Source organism: Rhinopithecus roxellana, chromosome 6, assembly GCF_007565055.1.
Source record: "Rhinopithecus roxellana isolate Shanxi Qingling chromosome 6, ASM756505v1, whole genome shotgun sequence".
NCBI lineage: Eukaryota > Metazoa > Chordata > Mammalia > Primates > Cercopithecidae > Rhinopithecus > Rhinopithecus roxellana.
Genome location: NC_044554.1, coordinates 57,927,335 through 57,942,747, shown reverse-complemented (window position 1 = coordinate 57,942,747; position 15,413 = coordinate 57,927,335). Strand labels below are relative to the sequence as shown.

The 15,413-nt window shown below is 48.4% G+C and overlaps 1 pseudogene; it reads right to left on the bottom strand.

The window, feature by feature from the left end:
* Positions 1–10,920: 10,920 nt before the first annotated feature.
* LOC104658065 overlaps positions 10,921–15,413 on the bottom strand; it is a 41,862-nt pseudogene continuing 37,369 nt past the window's right edge.

Sequence of the window (15,413 nt, the reverse complement as noted above, 5' to 3'; positions counted from 1 at the left end):
TGGTAATAAAGTCAGCTGAACAGGAGCTAGAGTGAGGTCCTGGGGTTCTGAGGGCTTTCTGGTGAGGCTTCTGGGCAAAGGATACATACATTTCCCTGGTCTTGGACGCTGGGGGTGAGGGTGAATTTTATGTGTCAACCTAGCTAGTCTGTGGTACCCAGGAATTTGGTCAAACGTTATTTTAGATGTTTCTGTGAAGGTATTGTTAATGAAATTAACATTTAAGTCAGGAGACTTCCAGTAAAGCAGATGATCCTCAGAATGCTTCCTATTGGTTGAAGGCCCGAATCAAAAGAGACTGACATCCCGGGAAAAAAAGGGAATCCTGCCAGCAGTCCGACTTTGGACTTGAACTGCAGCTCTTCCCAGCCTGCTGGCTCGCCTTGCAGATTTTAGACTTGCACCTCCACAACTGCATGGGCCCCTTTCTTAAAATAACTATTTCACCTCTCTCTTTCTCTGTATCTACATACATACACATCTTTTGGTTCTATTCCTCTGGAGAATCCAGACTAATTCAGGGTGTGCCGGGAGAATGGGCTTGCATGGCTCTTTACAGTTTTCAAGGCATCATAACAGCCCCTCCCCTCCATTGAAACCCTCCCAAAGGCTTGGACTGTGTTATCTTCTAGCAAGAGCCTGAAAAGCAGACTAAGACTTAGGACCCAGACCCAGTCCTGTGTGACTCCAAAGCGGTCCTGAGATGCATGAGCCCACACTCAAAGACCTCCCCCGGGGGTGCGCAGGCATAGGAGCTTCGCCAGCCCTTTACAACTTACAAATCACCGCACTGAGTGGGCAGATGGAGGCTCTCCAGGAGTTGGGCAGGAAGGGCCTTTGTGCTCAGGGGCAGCCTGAAATCCTGCTGGAAAGAGAGGATTACAGGAGCCGGGGCTGGCCACCCCCAGTGGCTCACCAAGCCAGCTGTGTGGGAAAGAAGAAATGCAGCTTTACAGAGGGGCCTGCACATAGTAGGTCCTCAAGCAATGTGTGCCAGTGCTAGCCAACCCCTCCCTCTTTGTACCAAGCTCCACCCTGATCCTATTTAGTCCAAGGCTGCAACTTCATTCCTTGATTCATACCTGCCAGAAGCCCCTAGTCAGAGAGGACCTCAGCAGGATGTGGAGGTGTCCCTTCCCCCCAAAACCGTGTGCTGGGTTGTGAGCCCAACAGCCCTCTGCTTCTCTCCTGCAGCCTTGGGTATTGACATAGCCTGGGATGGATTTATTGCATAAAACTACCTTAATGTGGTTCTCAATCTCCCTTCCTCCCTACCAAGGACTGTATCAGGAAGGTATCTTCCTACATCTATCAGTCAGTACTGTAGCAGTCAGAGTTCTGCAGAAAAACAGCACCAATAGGATATAGAGACACCGAGGTTTATTTTAAGAAATTGGTTTATCTGTTTGTGGGGACTATACATCTGCTTCCAAGGAGGCTGGAAACTGAGGCTGGGGTTGGCACTGCGGTCTTGAAACAATTTCTCCTCCCAGAAACCTCAGCTCTGTTCTCACGACCTTCAGCTAATTGATGGTGAGTCCCAATCACATCACCAAGGGCAGTCTTCTTAATTTAAAGTGAACTGGTTGTTGATGTTAAGCCACATCTATAAAATGCCTTCACAACACCCCCTAAAGAAGTGCCTGATTAGATAACTGGATACTATAGCTTGGCCAGCTTGACACATGAAACCAACAGCACAGGTACCCCTTGGGGATTTTTACGTTGTTGTTATAACAGCTCCCTATGGAGGTTGGGCTCTGTTATTACTGCCATTTGCCAGATGAAGAAATAATGATTTAACTGAAGCCCCCAAACCATTTAATAGAAGAATTGCAGATCACCTCACCTCTAACTCTGTCTTTTTATCCCCAGTAAGTTAATGAATGCAGAGCAATTTTGTTGTTTTAAGGATAAGGTCACAAAAAAGCTCTGCCGCTAAAGAATTAGGATGTAGGAATGTAGTTCACTCTGCTGGCCACGTGCATCACCTCTAGGTGGTGGCTGGGAGGGGGACCACGGAGGTCAAGTGGAGGCGGGAAGAAGCAAGATTGGCGGTGAAGGAGGGAAGCTGCGAGGCCCTGGCTCTAGGCACTGCATCTTCAGAACGGGAGATTCAGATTCTGACAGCGACCTTGGAATGTGCAGAAAAAGCTCCAACAGCTAAATGCTTATTGAGCGCAGATGGTGTGGGCGGGTGGTGGCTGGGCTGAGCTGACATCTAGTTTGGGTAACTCAGTTCCACCTCATGCTAATTGAATCAAGCTAATTACCCCATGCCCATCTCGTCAATTACTTCTTACCCACCAGCTACTTCTCCAACCTTGATTCTGAACAAAACAAGCCTTTGTGCTTTTATGGAAATGTCAGAAATCTGTATGCTTGAATCTTGCATATGCTTCTCTCAAAGTTGCTTTGTCCCTGAAGCTCTGAAACCACGTGTTCCGACAAAAAAAAAAAAAAAAAAGGACAGCTGAGGGAAGACCGGGAAGCTGTTCCAGGAGAGGGCCTGGTGCTCTTCTCCTGCTGTTCATCCTGCTTTGGCTGCCTGGGGACAGCATGATATGAAAATAAAGTACAGGAAAGCCCACTTGGAAAACCGAGCCTGGCTGCCTGGCAGCTGTTTGGTGAGAACATAGGGAACATTCTGAAGTCCTGGAGCTGTCAACTGAAGGAAAAGGAACAAACGGCAGAATCAGACAGGATTTGAAGGACTTTGGTGGGTAGAGAAGCAGCAGGAAGGAGGATGGGCCTGCTCTTGACTGGTGTGAGAGGCATCCAGGACTCCTGGAGCAGCTAAGCGCAGGTCCTCAACTCCTAGCACATTTATTATAGCATGTTAGATGGGCAGGACCCTGTTACTTTAAGCCTACCATGCAACACACTCACAAAAATCTTTTTTTTTTTAAGAAAAAAGTCTTTTTTTAAGATAGCAGAAATAACAGCAGGCATATATGCTGACATGCGTTACTGAAAGAAAGAGAAAACTTGATGCCAGACAGGAGAGTTGCCGCAGTGAAACCCTTGAGTAGGAATCAGGGAATGAGCTCTGGAGTACAAGGGGGAGGAACCAGCTTCAGGGAGGAGCCAGGCAGCTCATTCACCCAACAGGAGGGAGAGCCAAGGGCAGGGGCACCAGAGCTGGGAGTGGAGACATGCAGGTGTTTGCACAGTTTCTCATCTGATTACTTCTTTACAGATTTCTCTGAAATAAGAAGCTGAGGCTGGGTATGGTGGCTCATGTCTGTAATCCTAGCACTTTGGGAAGCCAAGGCCGGACGATTGCTTGAGCCCAGCAGTTCAAGACCAGCCTGGGCAACATGATGAGACTCTGTCTCCACAAAGTATTTTAAAAAATTAGCCGAGTATGGTGGCACGTGCCTGTAGCCCCAGCTACATAGGAGGCTGAGGCAGGAGGATCCCTTGAGCCCAGAGGTCAAGGCTGCAGTGATCTGTAATCGCACTACTACACTCCAACCTGAGTGACAGTGAGGCTCAGTCTCAAAAAAAAAAAAAAAAAAAAATTAAAAATTAAAAAAAATAAAAGCAGAGGTGGAAAGAGTTTTAGAAGAGCAGTGTGCTTGGGGAAGGTTTCTTGCCTGCCAGGCAGCACTGAGGGCCACGTAAAGTTCAGGGTCTGAATCTACAACCACAGAGTTCAAGTGTATGTTTTCCCCAGAGATGTTCAGTTGCACGAGTGCAGGTGCAGAGTGAAGAATTATTTCTCCTCCGTGTTAAGATTTTGCCAGGAGAGTGTAAAGAGAGCAGAACAAGGGCATTACAAATGTGAGAAGATGGTTATTATGACTGACTGTGGCATTGAGGCTGCTCAAGGAGGGAAGAGAGGACTAGAGGAAGGTGGAAGGATGGTAGATTTAGATCCTGGCTGATTAAAGAGTTATTGGACTTGGGGGATTAGAAGTAGTGAGCTAGAAAAATAGGAGACGGTGGTCAGAAAACTGCTTGAAACTGAGGATTGCAGGCACAGCTGCTGGAAACCCCAAAGGTTGGTCTGAGATGTGGCCACAGAATGAATAACTGAGATGAGCAAAGTCACATAGGATTCTTTCAGTGCCACTTCACCAGCCAGAAAATTCTGTGACCAGTGGTGCCTCTGACCAAGTTTTGCTGGCAACTGCTGGGCTGGCTCTGCCTACTCAGCCCGGCAGGCTGTCCTCAGCTTGCACTACTGGCCTAGATCCTGTGCCCGCCATGAGTGAGCCAGGCGCGGAGTAGTGGGAGGTGTGTGAGCAAGCATGGGGTCCAGCCACACCACAGAGCCAGGTGTGCCAGCTGCTGCGGAGGGGTGGGCAGCTCCAGGTGCCGGAACCATGTGAGGCTGTGGCTGGACCAGGCACGCCGCAAATGGCTTCCACCTTGGGCACCCGGTGAGGGGAACACCATGGTGCCTGAAAACTCAAAGACGCCAGCAACGGTGGAGCCCCAAGAGGGTGTTATAGCATGTCACAGCTCTGGCTTGGGGACCCCCAAGGTATGGGCCCCCAGAAGGGTCACAGCTCTTCTTTTGTAGTCTGACAGATGAGAGCATGTCACTGCCCACAGCTCGGCAGGCCGGCCAGGAACGTGTTTCAGCTTGTTCATGTTACAGCTCACTCAGTCCCAGTGTCCCATTCCAGCCCATGGCTCCTGGGCTGCTGGCCTGGCCGCACCACCACTTCCTGTCATGTGGGGCAGCCGCCCAGTACCAGTGGAGGGTGGGATGGATACAGTGCTACAGCTCCTTTCACACCAGTCCTTTGGTGGGCTCTGGGTTCTTGTTCCGTGTCCAAGAAAAATAAGTTTATGTGGACAGCCAGAGAGTGAGCAAGGCAGAGAAGAGTTTTATTGAGTGATAGTACAGCTCTTGCAGGAGAGAGGACCAAAAGTGGTAGCCCCTACCTAAAAGCAGGTAGTCCCAATGCACGGCTGAATCTGGGCTCAGAATGCGCTCAGAATGGGGGAATGTGTGCTGATTGGTGTATAGATGGGCGTGGAAAAAGCACCATTTGATTGACTAAAAGGTAAGGAGGGGCTAGGCATGGTGGCTTATGCCTGTAATCCCAGCACTTTGGGAGGCCGAGGCAGGCGGATCACCTGAGGTCAGGAGTTTGAGACCAACCTGGTCAACATAGTGAAACCCTGTCTCTACTAAAAATACAAAAATTAGCCGGGCATGGTGGCATGCACCTGTAGTCCCAGCTACTTGGGAGGCTGAGGGGAGAATCACTTGAATCCAGGAGGTGGAGATTGCAGTGAGCCGAGATCATGCCACTGCACTCCAGCCTGGACGACAGAGCAAGACTCTGTCTCAAAAAAAAAAAAAAAGTAACAAGGAAGTTCTCACTCCAGGTTGTGGACTTTACCTAGAACTGGCAGCCCAGTTTTCAGCCTTAAACAAGGAAGTTCTCACTCTGGCTCATAGACTCTACCTGGAACTGGAGGCCCAGTTTTCAGGCTTTAAGCTGTCTTTGGTTTGAAGGTCGGGCTTCCCCAGGGACCTGCCCTTGTCTGTCTAGGAATTTGCCTCCTGCTGCTATCAAAAGGGCCAGATCATGGAGCTCAAGGAACTAGAGGCCAAGGTGTGGGAAGGATGAGCTCTGTGGAGATGAAGCCCTCAATTATGAAGACAGTAATTTTGGAGACAGGAACCGTGACCAACACACTAACATCCTCAGAGAAGGAGGGTCGTCTGTAGATGCCAACAACAAACAGGTGCATAGGTAGAAAATCCAGTGGTGTGAGGTTCAAAGGAAAAGCACAGTAGAGATGTCCCGTAGGATCTGGAATTAAAGTTCTTCCCCATTCCTCACTATCCTGAAGTAAAGTACTAGCTTGGTTAGTCAGCTTCCAGTCGAGTTTTGCAAAGGTTACATTTCACATAAGTATGTTATCTAACTATATAACAAAAAGAAAAAATGTGTAGAGGAATGGCTGATCACAGATTACGTACAAATAATTGTCAATATTTCCATGGGATAAGACTGCAAAATGTCTCCTAGGAACAAATTGGATACATTATATAATCAACATAAAATATATTAGGGAAGAAAAACTGCTTCAAAAGAGCAGAGTTTGTTTAGAAACTTCACTAGCAAGCAGTGAAAAAAAAACACATGACTTTTCATCAACTAAGGGTATGCATAAGGAAGATATCTTCCATAAAAGCAAGAATACTGTGGACTCTGGGCAGTGTGTTTAAAAGTATGAAGTTAAAATTAAAAATAAAATTTTTTTTGAAGGCTGGGCACAGTGGTTCATGCCTGTAATCCCAACACTTTAGGAGGGGAAGGAGGGCAGCTTGAACCCAGGAGTTGGAGACCAGCCTGGGCAACATAGCAAGACCCCATCTCTCTATTAAAAAAATAAATTAATGAATAAAAGTTGAAAGTGACCATGTAACCAGGCTTCGATCTCTGTGCCCATCAATTTCCCAAAAAGCAGAAAATCTTCAGCCTTGTTTTCTTAAGGAAGAGCTGCCATACTATAAAGGAAATGCTATGATCTGAATATTTGTATCCACCCAAAATTTGTATGTTAAAATCCTAACTGTGATGGTATTAGGAGGTGGGGGTCTTTGAGAGGTGATTAGGTCATGGGCAGAGTCCATATGAATGGAATTACTGGCCTTACAATCAAGGCCCCAGAGAGATCCCCCTCTCCCTCACCTTGTGAGATTACAATGAGAAGGTGCCAATCTGTGAGGAAGCAGACTCTCACCAGATCTCTCAGTGCCTTCCTTGATCTTGGACTTCACAGCCTCAGAACCATAAGAAATACATTTCTGTTGTTTATAAGCCACTCAGTTTTTACTGTATTTTGTTATAGCAGCCCAAACAGACTAAGGCTGTAACCAATACAGTAGTTCCCCCTTATCCTTGGGAACTACATTCCAAGACCCCTAGCAGATGCCGGAGATCAAGGATAGTACCAAACCCCTATATGGACTATGTTTTTTCCTGTACATACATACCTATGACAAAGTTTATGAATTAGGCATCCCTAATAACAAAATACCTAATAATAAAATGCAACAATTATAACAATATCATAATATTTTCAAGTAAGGGTTACCTGAGGACAAGCACTGCAATGCCTCGATAGTCAATCTGATCACCAAGACAGCTACTAAGGGGGGCGGGTATCCTCCACAATGTAGAGAAGCTAGACCAAGGAATGATTCAAGCCTTGGGTGGGAAAGAGCAGGGTAGTGAGAGATTTCATCAGGCTACTCAATTTAAAACTTACGTATTATTTATTTCTGGCATTTTCTATTTAATATTTTTGGATCTCAGTTGACTGCAGGTAACTTAAACCAGGGAATGAGAAACCAAGGATAAGGGGAGGCTACTGTATAGGATTTTTTTTTTTTTTTTTTTTTTTTTTTTTGAGGAAGGTCTTGCTCTGTCACCCAGGCTGGAGTGCAGTGGTGTGACCATGACTCACTGCAGCCTGGACCTCCTGGGCTCAAGCAATCCTCCCACCTCAGTGTCCTGAGTAGCTGGGAGTACAAGTACACACCACTATGCCCGGCCAATTTTTGTATTCTTTGTAGAGATGACGTCTTGGTAGGTTGGCAGGACTGCTCTCCAACTTGTGAGCTCAAGCAATTCTCCTGCCATGGCCTCCCAAAGTCCTGAGATTACAGGTGTGAGCCACAGCGGCTGGCCCTGTATAAGATTTTTAATTAAGGACTGTAGTAGGCTGAATAATGGCCCCCCAGAGATATTTATGTCCTAAACACCAAAACCTGTGAACATCACCTTCTATGGCAAAAGTCCCTTCTATGGCAAAGGGACTTTTGCAGATATATTAATAACTACATTAAGGATCTCAATTGAGATGGGATGATTATCCTAAATTAACTGGGTAGGTTCTAAATGTAATCAAAGTATCCTTATAAAAGGGAGGGACACTGGTTAAAGGAAACAGAAGATGGGACAAAGGAAGCAGAGGTGGGAGTATTGTGCTTTTAAGATGGGGAAGGGACCACAAGCCAAGGAATGCAGGCCCCTTCTAGACGCTAGACACTGGAAAAGGCTGGAAAATGGATTGTCCCCTGGAACCTCCAGGAGGAAGCAGCCCTGCCCACACCTTGGTGTTGTCCCTGTAAGACTCACTTTAGACCTCTGAGCTGCATTTCTTCCAGGAATGTATACATTTGTATTCTTTCAAGACACGCAGTTTGTGGTCATTTGTTACAGCAGCCATAGGAAATGATGACAGGGGCAGGAAAGATAAAGTCTTCAAGCCCGGCACTTACAAAACTTCTTCACATAGGATACTCTGACCTACCATTGTCCTCCCTGGGATGTTTCTGGTAGACCCAGTGAAAGGCTGTGATTTTCTTCTGCCTTTGCAATGACAGTGGAAGGCTAGGAGGGCATCATCCTCAGCTGCAGCAGGAGAGGGATGAGGTCAGCAGGCAAGGAGAAGCAGCAAAGGGAGGTGGAGAGAGACAGGGAGGAGAGAAGCCTGGGTTCTCATCCTTTAGGCCCTGGTTCTTCTAGCTCTCCCAGTTTCCTTCCCTCCCCACTGCAAGAACCAATAAATCCCACCCACTTCCCATTTTTTTAGTTAAACTTTTCTCATTTGCAGCCAAAAGGACCCTGACTAATTACACAGAGATCTCATGTGTGGCTCAGCAGAGAATTTAGAGGCTGTGACCATCTCCTGATGGGGCAGAGTTGGGGGGTGCCACAGGCACAGCACTCTACAAGAGCCTGCCAGGTCACAGGGATGCCAGGCTTCAAAGACCTGCAAGATCCTCCCTTCCCTTTAGGATTCATCTGTGAGTCAGAAGCTTTTAAAGGTATTGTTGGCCTGGATCAACTTTGGGGATATTATCTGTCATGCTCCTGTTTCCTTTTATTTACTTCTCACTCAACTCCCAAGCACGTAGGCACGACTACTCCTGTAATATTCCAGGATCTAGGACTGGCTGGGCAAATTCACTCACTGGGCATCATTCAGGATTGTTCTTAGAAGTATTATATCACTCTGGTCCATTGGATTCTAGAATTCAGCTGTATTACACTCCTTCCCCTACTTCACTTCCCCGCCCCCTTAAAGACTGAAATTCTGCATGCTCAGTGACACTCCTCCTTCCTCCTGGGTCCACTGTCTCTGGAGGGATGGCAACTAGAATTGTCCCAGGAGACAGGGAACGTCTTCCCTTCTCACTGAGGTGCCTGACAGTCAGTGGTGGGGACATCAGGGCATTGGTCCAGTGCACCCCAGGACTGGTCTTCAGGGTTGGCCACTCTGAACCCATCACCCAACACAGAGGGTCGGAATAAACATCCCTGCATGTGTGTGCTTGAAACTGCACACGCTGAAGTCATCTCCCTCTTCCCTGTCAATTCCTCCCCATTGGCTCCTGTTACCACCACACTGCAGAACTGAAGGGAATCTGGGGTCAGGTGGATCTCACTGCACATTCCCAGTTCTGGCTCACAGTCTCAGGACGCCTCCCTTAAGAAATCCCACCAATTTACTTTCCCACCTGGAGAAATGCTTCCATAGCTATATCCCAAAGCCAGGTCGTAAGTCCCTCCTCCCCACCTGGTGACCCCTCCCATTTCCAAGGTCACTCGGAGATTAAAAGAAACCTGTGGCATGAAAGGCTGCTTGAAGGTTTTATTGAAGGAGCTCTGGGAGGGAAAGGAAGAAGTCTGAGACCATGGTGAGAGCATCTGTGCCCTTCACAGCCCTGCCTCCCCATACACACCCATCTCCACGGGGTCACCGCTCCTGATTGTTCCCTCCCTGAGAACAGGGATGCGTAGCTTTTAGACCCACTTAGGGCCCCCACTGCTAACACACAAGAATACACACACTTGCCCCTCTCCGAGCACACAAACCCTTCCCGCCCATTCTGATGGGAGACGGAAAATCACCAAGCCCTGGAAAGTAGGTTACAGGGACTGACTCCCCCCACCCAGTGCCAAGCAGTGATGGGTGGCCAGTACAGAGGGCAGAGGAGCCCGTGCTAAAAGGGGCTCCTGGAACAATCACAGATGTTCCCCCTTCCCCCATCCCTACAGCAACGTGTCTCCCCATCTTTCCCCCCGAGGAGAGGGTTTGGCCAAGCAAGGAGAGAGTTCTTGGTGGGAGAGGAGGTGTTGAAGGAGGGCATGGCTATTTTTTCTTGCTAGTAGGACCCAGAGTCCATCAAAAATTAGTCAGTGAGCCCAGGAGGCTGAGGCTGCAGTGAGCTGTGGTCATATCACTGCACTCCAGCCTGGGTGATAGAGTGAGACCCTGTCTCAAAAAAAAAAAAAAAAAAAAAAAAGAAAGAAAGAAAGAAAGAAAAAAGAAAAGAAAAAGAAAGCCAGATTAAGTCCCCTAGAGAAACAATGGAAGATTCCGGAGAAGCCCAAAGCAGCGGTGAGCTCAACTTCCCAGCAGCCTGCAGTCTACTCTGGTAGACAAGTAGTCTGGGGTCTGAGCAGGCCAGGTCCGGTCCTGCCACACCTGGACTTAGGTCCTTGGCCCGGTACCCCCTTCCCTACCTGGAAGGGCTCTTCAGTCCCCACCCCACAACTGCTGAAGGGGAGGCTGAAGAGCAGTGGGAAGGTGGGGCTATGGGGCATGTGTGCACAGAGCAGGGGACAGCAGTGTGTGGTAACACCACAGAGGACTGCTGGCTATGTATTCAGCTTTCCTCCTGCTTGGGTAGACAACACTGGGCCACGGTTCCCTGAGCTGGATGAGGCTGGAGTGGCAGGGATATAGAGGAGGGGCAGGAGGAGGGGGGTGCCCCTCATTGCTCCCAAACACCAGCCTGGTGGGGTGGGCCCAGAGAGGGAGGGGATGGAGAGGCCAGCAGGACCCTCTGCCTCTTTACAGAAGAAGAGAACCGATCCCGTCGCCTTAGAGCCAGCGGCCCCATGTGTACCCCTGCCCTACCTCAGGCCTGCCCTACTCTGCCCCGACCTCAGGAGCGAGGTGAGTTCTACCGGGGATGGTGTTGTCCAGAAGAAAACCCAGAAATCCACTGACGAACATGCTCATGGTCAGCAGCACCTGAGCGACCTGGTGCAGCTGGAGAATCCCTGGAGTGGAGACAAAGCAACACATCCATGGGGCCCGGGGGCCACGCTGGCTCTGCCCCTGGAGCAGTGACAGTCCAGAGGGCACGAAACAGTCACCTGTCTGGAGCATCTCGGGGTTCTTGCTCACCCAGTTGGGAATAGTGAGCCCACAGTAGATGGAGAAGCCAAAGGCACAGAGGCTCCTGGATGAGTTCATGTCCATGTACTGCGGGAGACAGGACCCAGAGGCAGGCAGGGTGGTCAGCACCTTTGCCGCTGGTTTGCAGAGGTCTGGATGCTTCTGGCTGTTTCTTTGCTCCATTTAGGGGCCAATGTGGTTTCTGGGACCCAGGACTCCCTTCTCCTCCTCCTCTGCCCCAGCCTCGTCCCATCCATCTCAATCCCACCGGCTCCTCTCAGGAGAGGCGCTGCTGCTGGCGTCCCAAGAGCACCTCGCTCACTTCACCTGCAGATTGGAGATCCCCATTGGTGATGACCCCAAACACGACCAGGGACATGCCTCCGATCACGGGGGTGGGATGGTGGCAAATGCAGCCCCGATCTTCCCAAACGCGCCCATCAGGTGCAGCACACAGCCCACGGTGACAATCACTGCCCGGCTCCCCACCTGCAGCAGCCAGGGACAGAACGTGAGGAGCACCAGCCAGGTCAGGTGCCCCCGAGGCCGCTGCCCACTGCAGGAGCAGCATCACCTCATCCCACACCACTCCCTCTGCTCCCAAATGGGGCTTGGGAAAGGATGAAGGTGTGAGCTGGGCACCCAGCCTGTGCTCTCGCCTCGCCACTCTGCTGCTCTCATGTCTTCAAGTCCTGGCTCTGATGCTTCTCCCCTAGGAAGCCTGGACAGCAAGGCGAGGGATCGCTCACCAAGGGAGAGTGGCCCAGCGCTTCAGAATGGAGGTTTGAAAGCGGATCCCAGCTCCGCCTCTAACTAGCTCTGCGACTTTGGGCACGTTACCTAATCTCTCGGAATGTCAGCCTCCATGTGAGCCACAGGGATTAGTAACACCTACTTCACAAAGCTAAGTCACCTCCTGTAGGTGAAGTGCTTACAGTAATAATAAGCATTGAGTATAGTCGGCGCTCAATAAAGGGCAGAGGTTTTTCGCAAGGGACAGAGGTGTAAAGTTCTCTTGTATGATGCTACATCTCTGCGGGTGGCTCATGCTGTTGTCCACTCAGACCATGTGTTTCTATTTCCCCACCAGATCTACTCCCCAAAGATAGGAATCTCGCTCATTTTACCTCCTACAGCCGCACCTTGACCACAACACTCCTGTGGCCATACAGCACCTGATATGCACACCTTTAATATATCCTAGAGGGCCAGGGCAGGAAGGAAACCTGGAGGGTGCCTTGTTCAAACCTCTCATTTTACAGAAGAGAAAATCAAAGCCCAAAGAGAGGGAGCAAGGGGCCCAAGGCCACAGGGTAGTCACATTTGCATAGCACCAGGTCTCCCGTGTCCAGCCTGGTAATTAGTACCCTGAGTTTATTTATTTATTTATTTGTTTGTTTTATTTTATTTTCCGTAGATAGAGTCTCGATCTGTCATCCAGGCTGGAGTGCAGTGGTGCCATCTTGGCTCACTGCAACCTCCACTTCCCAGGTTCAAGGGATACTCATGCCTCAGCCTTCCAGTTACCTGGGATTACAGTCACATGCCACTATGCCTGGCTAATTTTTGTATTTTTAGTAGAGATGCGGTTTCACCATGTTGGCCAGGTTGGTCTTGAACTCCTGGTCTCACGTGATCAGCCCACCTTAGCCTCCCAAAGTGCTGCGATTACAGGCATGAGCCACTGCACCCAGCCCCCTGGGTTTTGTAAACAGCATTATGAGTTCACCGACAGGGTGCTTGATTTACACCACATATATTCCATATCCATGTTGCCTGTGACTTTGTCAATGGAGCTACTATTATCTTCGGAAGAGACAGCGAACAGGCAGGCTAATAAAGAAGGAAGACAATTTCTGATAGCAATTGGTCTTCCACAATGAAGTCACAGGGCAGAGGGTGGCTGAGATGGGAGGCTCTTTGGAGGGCAGTCAGAAAAGGTCTGCCCAGGAGGTGAGAGCTTGGTTGAGACCCAAAGGAAGAGAAGGAGTCATGGACATGAAGATTAGTTAGAAGAGAATTCTAGAGAGGAAACAGCAAATGCAGACGCTGTGGTAGGAGGAGCTTGGGTGGGTTGAGAGCAAAAGGAAAATCATTGTGCCTGGGGCTCAGTGACACAGGGAGAGAGGGAGGAGATGGGATGTCCTGCAGGGCCTTGGGGGCCATGGAAAGGAGTCAGACTAAAACCCAAAGGTAAGGCATAAGCAAAACGTGGCATATTCCTACCATGGAATATTACTCAGCCTAGAAAAAAGAAGGAAATTCTGGTACACATTACAGCATGGATGAACCTTGAACACATTATGCTAAGTGAAATGAACCCATCACAAAAAGACAAATCCTTTATGGTTCTACTCATACGAGGTACCCAGAGTAGTCAAATTCACCAAAAGGAGAATGGTGGTTGCTAGAAGCCAGGGGAGGGAGAAATGGGAAGTTGTTGTTTAATGGGGACAGAGTCTTAATTTTTCAAGATGAAAAGAGGTTACAAGATATATGGTGATGATGGTTGCATAACAATGTACATGTACTTAACACTTCCCAACCGTACACTCAGACATGGTTAAGATGGTAAATTTCATGTTATGTGTATTAAAAATAAAAAATCCAAAGATGAGAGAAACCCTCGGTAGAGGGGTTTTAAGTAAGGTAGTGACATAATGAGATTTACATTTCTAAAGCTCCCTCTGTAAAATGTTTCATTATTATTATTTATTTATTTATTTTGAGACGGAGTCCCACTCTGTTGCCCAGGCTGGAGTGCAGTGGCTCTAAAAAATTTAAGTCTTAAAAAAAAGACTCCTGACTTTGAGGCACTTGGTATCATTCTCCAAAGTTAGGGCTGTTTGTAAATGTTCTTGTTTGAATATCTTATCATGACTCTATTGTTAATGGATGATTTTTTTTTTTTTTTAAGGCAAGGTCTCACTCTGTCATCCAGGCTGGAGTGCAGAGGCATGATCATGGCTCACTGTAGTCTCCACCTCCAGTGCTCAAGTGATCCTCCTGCCTAAGCCTCCTGAGTAGCTGGGACTACAGGCATGTGCCACCATGCCTAGCTAATTAAAAAAAAATTGTAGAGATAAGGTCCCATGCTGGTCTTGAACTGAGCTCAGCCTCAAGCAATCCTCCTGCCTCAGCCTCCCAAAGTGCTGGGATTACAGGTGTAAGTCACAGTGCCCAGCCACAGTAGATGATTTAGATAGTTCTTGAATCTATTTCTCATTCATTTGTGTCTACTCCCAGCATTTAAAACAGTGGTCCCCAACCTTTTTGGAGGGAAGACAATTTTTCCACAGACTGGTTGGGGTGGGGGATGGTTTCAGGATAAAACTGTTCCACCTCAGGATCATCAGACATTAGATTCTCATAAGGAGCGCATGACCTAGACCCCTTGCATGTGCAGTTCACAAAAGGGTTCATGCTCCTATGAGAATCAAATGCTGCTGCTGATCCGACAGGAGGTGGAGCTCAGGCGGTCATGCTCACTTACCCACAGCTCACCTTCTGCTGTGCAGCCCAGTTTCTAACAGGCCACAGACCAGTACTGCTCTGCAGTGTAGGAGTTGGGGAGCCCTGCAAAGACATTCTAATACAGTTCCAATTTTGTAAGATGAAAAAGTTCTGTTGTACAACAATGTGAACATACTTGACAGTACTGAGCTGTACATTTTAAAATGGTTATGATGGTAAATTTTATATTATATGTCTTTTATGGCAATTAAATTTAAAAAAAAAAGAACTCCAAGCCGGGCAAGGTGACTCATGCCTGTAATCCCAGCACTTTGGGAGGCCAAGGCAGGCAGATTGCCTGAGCTCAGGAGTTCAAGACCAGCCTGGCCAACACAGTGAAACCCCATCTCTACCAAAAATACAAAAATTACTTGGAGGCTGAGGCAGGAGAATTGCGTCAACCCGGGAGGCAGAGGTTGCAGTGAGCCGAGAGAGCGCCGCTGCACTCCCTCCTGGATGACAAAAGTGAGACTCCATCTCAAATTAAAAAAAAAAAAAGAAAAAAATTCTTACCACATCAAAAGAACATTTTGTTTTGTTTATAATCTTAACAATTAACTATGGGAACAATTTGTGAGGATCAACCACCGCCCTTTGGATCTGCTGATGGTCTCATAAAGATTGCAGTCACCCACCAATTCCACTTATCATGCAGTCCACTTATCGTGGCCTCAGAACTGATTGTTGGGCAGGGAGCTGTGCTACCCCAGAGAAGTAGCAGGAGATCT